Consider the following 10,475-nt stretch of genomic DNA (forward strand, 5'->3'; position numbering starts at 1 on the left):
GCCTAAGTACTGATAGAAAGTTTTCGAGGAAAGTAAATGGAGCTGGGGTGCCTAATGTATCCCAGCTACATTATCTTGCCATAATAATCACTTATTATCTAGATATGGCTAATTACTCAGAGCAAGATTTAATTTCAGACAATGGCCAAAACTTAAAGAATAAACTCATCCATTAGGGCTGAAAGGTAGGTTGATGGAGACCAGGCCCAGCTGATAAGAGCAGAAGAAGATACTTGGCTGTAAGGACAGGCTTGTTGACACCATCCAGGAAATCCATAGTGTACAAAGATTGGGCTTTTGTACTGGCAGAAACCCTTCGGGAGATCGAAATAACATGTCAGTGTACCATTGTGAAAACTCGAACCATAAGTCAGGACGGCGTTCTCGTGGCTGGACATGCAGAATGTGGGGGAAAGAGGGGTGGAAAGGGAGAGGGATAATGAGACTACACCCCAGCCATTGGAGCTTTGCTATCAGGAATAGTAAATAACAATTGTGACTTGGAAAACATCGTAGAAGTCCAGTGGCCAGTGCTAGTCATGATTTGGATCCTATTTGTAAGTGTGAGCAACCCTAGAGCACCATGACCAAGGTCAGTCTGTCAAGGAACACTGCTCAGTATCAAGTTCCTCAGCTTGGAAGAGGAGATAGGGATAGAGAGTCCCCAGTTTTTTCTGCTTTAGGTTGGTTTTGCTCCCGCAAGGGATTTTGATACACTTGAAGAAAAATTGTTCATTAGATGCAGATATCTCCTAGATAGATATATTTTTGTGTGTGCAGTTGGGTGAAGTACTAGAAATACAGACTTTAGAAGAGACTCTTCCCAGCGAGTCTGACCTACATCTGTCCCTAGAAAAGGACAACTGTTCTAGGAACAGAGGCGGGGAAGAAAAATCAGTTATTTTACCACCCGAAAACTTGGAAGGCAATGACAGGGTGGAGGCAATGACTGACAGAAGACATACAAGTTATGATCATGAGCAAGTTTGTAAGAAGATGATACTTTATCATTATTTTTTGCCTGCACCCATGGAATGCTGTAAGTTCCTAGTCCAAGGATCAAACCCATGCCTTAGCAGTAACAAGGCCAGATCCTTACCTTCTAGGCCACCAGGGAACTCCCAAGAAGATGGTATTTTAAATAGGCTTTGAAAGAAAATCATGATTTAGAAAGTTGGTGGTGACAAGAATGCCATATGGAATAAATGTATAGTTATTTAAATTCATATAAAATTTAAATATATAAATATTTAAAATATACAATACAGAGCTTATATTTTAATATATAAGTCAAAGCTGTGAAATATATTTCTTTTATTCTCTAAATATATACTGTTGACCCTTAAACCCATGGGAGTTAGGGATGCCAACCTTCAAAAATCCACATACAACTTACAGTCAGCTTTCTGTATCCTCATTTCCTCTCTATCAATGCTTCTTTATCATCCAAGTTTTCACAACCACAGATTCAATCAACCATGAATTGGGTTGTATTGCCATAGCTACTATTGAAAAAAAAATCTGCACATAGGTAGACCCACGTAATTTAAAACCATGTTGTTCAAGAGCCAACTATATTCTCTACACTTTATTTATCTTCTTTCCAAATAATCAAATTTATAGTAAAGTCATTCTTCAAGTCATTCTAAGATTTTGAAATCATTGGTGTAATGTTTGATTGACAGAGCTAATTGATGCTCCTTCCTTAACTGAGGTTTTACGTATAAAATTCTTCCAAAGACTTCTCCATTAAAGTAAATCTCTCTCCAACCACTGTCCAATAGCAAAGGCTATGACCCTTTGTAACAACCCTATTGGTAGTAGTATGAAAGCCAGAGAAAGAGGAGAAAAAAAAGAAGAGGGAAAGGATGTATTAATCCTATTTCTAACATCTGTAATTTGATGGTTTAAAATCTGTCCTACGTGCAGAGTTCCTGTCTTGGTTCAGTGGTTAATGAACCCGACTAGTATCCACGAGGATGCAGGTTCGATCCCTGGCCTCGCACAGTGGGTTAAGGATCTGGCATTGCTGTGGGCTGTGGTGTAGGTTGCAGACACGGCTCGGATCCCACGTTGCTATGGCTGTGGAGTAGGCCAGCAGCTAAGGCTCTGATTCAACCCCTAGCCTGGGAACCTCCATATGCCACAGGTGTGGCCCCAAAAAAGACAAAAAAAAAAAAAATCTGCCCTATGTGCATGTATCAGACACACTTGTTCCCAACAAGCTGATAATTTTGCTGAGTCACCTTGCCTCAGCCGCCTTTGCTTTCCTCCCCCTCAGGAGGAATCATCCTCACAAGGCCACTCTTTGCAAATACAAACCAACCAATTCAGCGCCTACACCCCCCAACCACCTCCCTCGTCAGGAGCTCACACTCCTGGCCACTATCCACCTGCCCAGTCACCACAGGGCCAGATGTGAGCCAGCTAGGGACAGCCCCTGTGCCCCAAAGGCCTCCGAAGTATCAGACAAGCCAGTCTCAAACCTGTTTACCACACCTCACCTGCTTCTTCCCACAGACAATGTGGTAAGAGCTCTTGCGCACAGTTCTCTTCTGCTGCCTCCGGACTGCCCCAGTGCTTCCTTATGACCCTCAAGGGCATGAAATGTTTCCCTCACTTGTGTGTATAGTAAACTCTCTTTTCAATGGCCGTTGTCTCTGGCTCTACTGGCCCTACCATACCTAAATAATAAGAAATCTTACTAAAACCAAAGGGAGGCAAGAAAAGGGGACCAGAGGGTGGTTATTGGCCAATGCTACTTACCCACGTATTTTATCTGCTTTTTTCCCCCGAGAGGTGGGTTAGACGGTTGCCTCTCTGCAAAGTCCAGTTAGGAAACAACTGGTGCAGGTGTGGAGACAGCTGGTTGAGACACACTTAACCAGCAAGACAAATGCAGGAAGGGGAAGAAGAGGAAATGAGACACAAAGGGCCATTGCTGCCAGGCTCAGCAAGTGCCAATGCTTGGAAAGCTGTAGGACCAGCTGAGGTGGGCATAGAAGGGCCAGGGCATCGTGCAGTTTCTCCCCGGGGAGAACTGGCTGTGGGCAGGGGTGAGGGGTCAGAGGTGAGGCCCTCACTGTCACTTCTGCATTTCACAGTCTTGTGACCTTCGAATGGGATCCCAGGAAGAGCTCCTCCTCAGAAACCACTTCACAGGGTACAGTACTTCCAGGGAATAAGTTTTCCAGTAAAGCGTATTTACCTGATCGCACCTGAGAGACCATTACCACAGTCTGAAAGTTAAGTCCCACTTGTGCTGCCTATGCCACAGACTTCTCCCGAACCCTTCAGCCATCACCACGTTTCTCTTCAACGAGATTGTGTGAGCTCCCTTCTCCCAGCCAAGGACATTTGAACCCCAAAGAAATTCCTCAGCCCCTGAAAGAAATAACAGGATCTCTTCAGCAGTATTTCTAGATCTGTGCTCGTGCCCAAACCAAAAAAAAAAAATTTAAACCTTGGAATTACAGTGGTGTGTGGTTTCTGAGAAAAACCCCATGTGCTGAAATTCATTAATTTGAGTACTTAGCACATTTACTGTCATGCTATTTCCTAACCGGTAGAAAAATATTTCAATATTAAATAAAAGTGTGGCTACATTGATATGTGCCTCAGAGTATAAGCCCTGGTTTACTCTATCTAAGACAAAGAAACTCAGCACTCCAAAGAGGAAAAAACTTTCATAAACCCAACAAAGAGATTGTAAATAAAAATGTAAACATCTGTACATGCATAGACCCACACACAAAATGCGTGTCAACACACACACACACACACACACACACACACACACACACAAAACTGACACCGCTTTAAATGTATGCAGTATTTCTGAATGTGGAAATCTCTTTCTTTTCACAGACTTGCAGTTTTTCAGTCCCAGTGGTAGAGGTTCTCCATGCCGAGGGGAGTACCCGTCTTTGCAGCATGAAAGACTCTTTGTACTGTGTTCTTGTGCTACTTTTCCATTCAGTATGGAGCAGAATACCACAGTTATTCTCCACACTATCACAAATAAAAGCAAAGCAAATGGTGCTTTATAAAATCGGTACAATTTGTAGAAAGGGAGAGGGGAATTTGTAATAATTTTACATTATATTATTTTGAATTTTTTTTTATTTAGAGAGAATTCAAGGTCATGTCCTCTAAAATAATGAGGGTTTCTGTGAATGTTAATGACATCCTTTGAGATCTTCTACCTGGCATTAAGTGCAGTCCCATAATTCTTTGGGGAGCCCCAGACCACTCTGAAAAGCCTCCCGGGTGCATGAGTATTCAGGCCTACAGCAGGGAAAAAGACATCTATTTCTTGCTCGCCAACACACTCTGTTGGGCCACAGTATCATGATGTGCCTTGAGGGAATCTTGTCACTCCTGCTCTCAGTCCATTTGGTAGAGGTGAGGTTAACCTTGGACCCTGGTGCTGGAAGTGAGCTCATGACCCCAAGCCAAACTGATAATATCCAATCTCAGGACCTTAACTGGAACTTTTGTAAAGGAAATTCTTCCTCTAAAGCTGTCCTGATGGTAAGACCTACGTCTGAAGTTTTTGGTGAACACATTCATCATAACTTTAGAAAAGCTTTGGCACGAAGCCAGCCCTTAAGAAAGAAAGCAGAGTCAAAGATGTTGATGTTGACATGGAGATGTGCTGTGTAGGTTTCTCTTCAGGGAAGGACTGGATGTCCACCTGCGAGGAGTGTGGCCATCAGATGGCCTCTAGCCATCAGCTTCTTCAGAGTCTGCCTCAGCTGACAGAGTTGCCTCACCTGAGGACATGACCTTATGATTCAGCCCAGCCATTATCAAGACCAGCCATTTTGACCAGTCTTGGGAAAGACCTCATGGTCAATGCAGAATATTAACCCAGGGGCTTGCTGAGGTTTAGCAGGACCTGCATCATGGTTTCACTTCTCCCTTTGCCTTTCCCATCACAGGTAACAGCTTGCACTCTGAGCTCCATCTCAGCCTTTGCTTCTGGAGGGCTCTACCTGTGGTAGGTAGAGGAAAACAGATGACTGATAAATTATTTGGGAAAGTAGTTATGGCTGAAATAAATTCTCTCTCCACACTTCTAATAGATTGTGTCAGTTAAGTCTCTAGCAATTGCAAGGTTCTTGACAAAACAGGCTCTATATACTATAGCACAAAGCTTTCATGGGAAATTCTGATACATATCTGGTTGTACCTCGGTATCTTCTGCTTCTGCATTTCTAGCTATCAACTCTCTCACTCTCCTCAAATAAACCTGGTATCCCATCTTAATATCAGGTTTATGAGAAATGAAATCTTGCCACCCAAATTACTGATGGCTATATAAATAATTAATGAAAGAAGGAGGACTTGAATATAGACATGTCTTCTTCCAAAGCCTATTGTGGACAGCAAGGAAAAGGCATATTTAGGAAAGAGAAGTGAGTGTGATTCTAAGGTAAGGAACAACTGTGTCCAGGTATAGGGAGCCAAGAAAGGCAGAGGGGGAGGAAATGGGATTATGAGCTAATATTTACCCCTAATTTATATTTACTTCCATCTGTAGCTTTTTGTCTATGTTGTCCCACTTTGTCCTATAGGGCTCCCATTCTATTAAGTACAGACTTTATAGTTTCTCCAAACATTTTCTCACCTCTTGTTCTGTTAAAATCTTCCCTATTTAATGATAACACAGTGCTATTCTCTGCTGTCTCCTAGATAGTCTTCACTTCAGTACCACCCTTATACCTTGTCAGGAGATGCCTCTACTCAGAGAACTAGCTGTTAGGACCCCACTGGGCTGTTGCTCAGCTTTCCTTCTCCCAGTGGCATGAGGAATCTATAGGACCAAGCCACAGGCTTTTGCTTACCCTTCCAGAGTACACTCCAGACACCAGAGAATTTCATGTTCCCTACATAGGCCACTTCCTTTGGCTAGACTCCAAAAATGCTGACCACACGACTGGTGTGTACAACTCTAGATCCAAGGGGTGGAGCAGCCAGGAAGTGGTTGTCTGTGGAGAGTGAGGGCAGAGATTGCAAAAGTGGGCTGCTAGTGGAGAGGAAAAACAAGGGGGTGTGCTGTGTACCAGAAGTCAGCCCTGAACTCTAAGGAATTCCAGGATTCTAAACTGGAAACAACTCAAGAGGTGAAGGGTAACTTTTTCCCCATTATTCTTTGTTTCTTCTTCTAAATCATCAAATTGTCCTGCTCTTTCCATCTCTAGTCATTTGACATCTCAGAATTACAGAAAATCAGTAAAATCATCACTGTAAATTCTCCTGAGGGGAAGTGTAGGTCTAAGGGACCCTCACTCTGTAATCCATGACATGAATCTGAGCGTAACTTTGCTACTAACTGGAACATTTACTGCTTTCCTTTCTCCTCATGCAACTCAACAGAGTGACTGTTGAGTACCAGGTACATTACTGAGAACCTACAGTGTCTGACATTGAGAATTCAAATGATTAGGACTTGTTTTCTGCTCTTAAGGAGTTTGTAACATAGTGTGTATAGTATGTCTTTGTATGTGTGTGACACAACCTATAAAAATGATTGTAATAATATGTAACTATAAATGACTGATGATTCATTAACCATGATTTTTTAATAATTTGGGGGAGGTAGGTAGGAAGGACCAGCAGGGGGAAGATTTGGCTCTGAATGGTTTCAGAGAAATGGTGCAGGGTTTAAAACGACCTGTGTACTCAAGGAATACCAAGTAGCTCTATCTTTCCAGGTCTTCCAATTTAAGAGGTGGAGGAAAGCATGATAAAAACTAGCCCAAAAAGGCAGGAGATAAGTCATGGAGGACCCTGGATGCCCTGAAATAACAAGGCATTGAGACTTTACCTATAGATTGAGAACACAACTTGAAAAATATTATACAGAAGAGGGACATGGTCATATTTAAAATGGAGAAAGATTATTTGAGGGCAGAGGTAGATTCAATCCTGAGTGAATCAAGAGTGACCACAAAATTGTTGCCAAACTGACACACTTTGAGACTGAAAAAGGAGCACTGCTATCATCCCACTCAGAAAAGAGGCATAAAATGGGACTGTCTCTGGAAAACTAGGTGTATGTTTAATATAATTTGAGGGGACTTGGCACTGGGGCCATTTATGAAGTTTCCGAAATGATCTAAGTTGGAGACAGAGGAGCTCTGTGAAAGCAGTAGTAGTGAGGGTAAAAAGGAGAGATGAACTTAAGGCATAGTTAGAAGATAAAACTGGTAATCTTTGATTAATGGTTACAAAGGATGAAGAAGAGGAGAGGATCTCTGCTGTCAGCTCTGATATGTTTAAAATTTGGAAGATGTCCCATCAGTCCTTACACCTAGACAAAAACTGAACAAATTGAAAATAAGTGACATTTCTTGGACCCATCAGAGAACCGAAGTCACAAGGTAAATATCCATCCCCAAATTTGGCAAGACAGAAAATTCAGAGTCACAGCCAGAATATGTTTACCTAGGGAGGAAGCCTTTGGAACCATAAACTAGTAGAAACACAAATGGTAATTCTGATGAGTTGAGACTGAGTGTGGGCTAGCATAAGAGTGGGAAAATCCTTAAGGGCACAGTCTTAGTGGGACCACCCACATTTTCATGGATTCTGCTTTCAGAAGTCCCACCAGGTTCTTTTTGTGAAAAGCCAAGAAAATCCCCATGTGGTTCTGGCAGGGGGAGGGGTAAAACATCAATTTGAAATAGGTGCAGAGTTGCACGGTGTTCTCTATTACAAAGGCCTATATTCAACCTGCGAAAAGGACATTTTCCTCAACTTCTGCCCCCTCTATGCCTCCTGTCTGAAATAAGGGGAGGAAAAAGGGAAGTCACAACCCAGAAAATCAAGCCCACTAAAAGATTGAGATTTAATCATAAGATTATAGAATCTTTTCCCTCCAATATCTTACCACAATGCCAATAAGTTTCCAATGTAATAGCAGTGGACTACAGGTTAAAGGGCTACAAGATTCAGATTCTATCTAACAAGAGTTCTTAAGGAAGCCCCAAATCAACAGGAAACAAAATCAGGGACACTATAGGAAATTGAAGCTTCTGATATCTACAGCTAAAACAAACAATACAGGCAACACAACTCAGAAGATTAACATAAAACTTTGCACTAAAAATCTGTTTGCTTTAATCCGTATTATACAATACATAATAGCTTTCAAAAATGAATTATTAGGCATGCTAAAAGATAAGAAAAAACAAAGCAAGTCTCAGAACCAGACCTACATTTGGCATAAACTTGAAATTATCAGGCATGAATTTTAAAATAACTATGGTTATTATGTTAAAAAGCTCTAATGGAAAAAGTAGAGAACCTGGAAGAACAGCTTGATGATGTGAATGAGAGATAGAAATTCTAAGCAAGAGAAAAAAAGGAAATTCTAAAAGTCAAAAACACTGTAATGTAAGTGAAGAATGAAGATGAACTCATCAATACACTAGATATGATTGATGAAAGAATCAGTGTACTTAAAGGTAAATTGATAGACATTTCCCAGACTAAAATGCAAAAAGAAAGGGAATTAAAAATATGAGAATACTGAAGGTCAGCATGACAACTTCAAAGAATGTCATATATGCATTATTAGAACACTAGAGAAGAAAGAACATAAGAAACATTTGAAGTAGTAATAATGGTGAGAACTTTCCCAAGTAATGACAGATACCAAACCACAGATCCAAGAAGCTCAAAGAACAGAAGCAGGATAATTACAAATAACATATATACCTAAGCAGATTATGTTCAAACTGCAGAAAACCAAAAACAAAGAGAAAAAAATCTTAAAAAAGAAGGGAAAATGAAGGAGTAAGGATAATTCTCAGGCATCTGCTACGGGTGGCATCTATACTGTAAGGAAGACAGGCTGGAAAGCTTTCCATCTTGATTTCAACTTTAAATTATTTCTTATGTAACCATAATATCCACAGCACCTAGCAGTACCCAGGCCAAGACGTCTTCACTTTAGACCTGGATTCCTACACCAGTGTTGTAAGTAACACCTCTAACGTCTTCACTTTAGACCTGGATTCCTACACCAGTGTTGTAAGTAACCCCTCTAGATTCATTTTCTCCATTCCCTTCTATTATCTATCTTGAGTGCTGCCTTATACTATTTTTTAAAAATAGTATTATTCTAAGTTCAACTTTTTCCCAATACTGCTAATTTCTTTACTTTCTTGGGTACTTAAAAATGTTTAAACAATAAAGTGAAGTGGTATAATTTCAAAAAAAAAAAGTAAAAGAGCTGAAAACAGTGTAACGAAAACAAAATCATCCATAATCCTATAGTTCAGAGTTAATAACAGCTGGTAAAAATTGGTGTTATTTTCCTGTATTTTTCTTTATCTAAATAGCTATCCACACGTGCTGTTCTTTCCTCCATTTTGTGTGCTTTCAGGAACAAGACTTAAGCATGGTGATGAGAACTAAAAAGAGCCATAACCTTGACACATAAAGCAGGGCATCTCTGTGGCTGCTATGTGTATATATCAGCAAGAGTAACCCAGCAACAGTACACAAACACTGTCCATAGAGCTGTGCAGGCTGAGTCTTTAGCATCAACATGATCTGCCAGGGAGAAGCAATGGCAGAAGAGGGCTAATCAGGCAGATAGTTCTCTCTCTGTGTAGTGTTGGAATCAGGACAAATCCTCACACTCACTTCCTGTGGACTCGGTTTAAGTTCTGAGGGTTCAGGGGTAATTTTATTTGAGAGGAGAGAATGGCTGAAAGAGCAATAAATGTTGCTGTTGTTGTTTTCTAAAAAAGTGTAAGGAAAGGTGATTGATAGGGAGAGGGGTTGGAGATGACCATGTTATAACCATATCTGTTTCCTGAACTTTGAAACAGGTCATGCTAGGCTGTAGTCTGTTCAAGCTCTTCATTCTAATGAAGCTCAGAGGAGCAGGAGCTGTAAGGATCTCTGTAGGATGTATTCCTAAAAGCCAAATGACTACTCCTTCAACACTCAAGCCAAGTTCATTGTCATCTTGTTCTATCTTAAAAACAAAACATATTTCTTACTGCTTTGCCAAGCAAGATCTAGCTTATAAACTAATGAAAATCAGGAAACTTTCTCTTTTTCTTCAAACACATATATCTTCATTCATCTGAGCTATGTTTTTCTGACTTTTGGGATTACAAAAGAAAACACATAGCCCTTCATTAAGCAGACTCAGCAAATAGCACTTCAGTTTCGTAACAAAGCCAGTATTATGGCAGAGAAGTCATGATGTACAATACTGCCCAATTAATTTCAACAGGTGCAATAATAAAAGATTTCTTTCATGATGATGGTTGACGAATATTTAAAGGTATTTACCTGACTTGCAATGAACACTTTTCTATTCCAAGACCATAAAAAAAAAATAAATCAAATTTAAAAAAAATCTTAAAACTGTCAGTATGGTTACCAAAGAAGGTTAGAACACTTCAATAAAGCCTGTTGTTTTTGACTGAATTCTCACAACTGTATTG

Source organism: Phacochoerus africanus, chromosome 2 (genome assembly GCF_016906955.1).
Source record: "Phacochoerus africanus isolate WHEZ1 chromosome 2, ROS_Pafr_v1, whole genome shotgun sequence".
Taxonomy (NCBI): domain Eukaryota; kingdom Metazoa; phylum Chordata; class Mammalia; order Artiodactyla; family Suidae; genus Phacochoerus; species Phacochoerus africanus.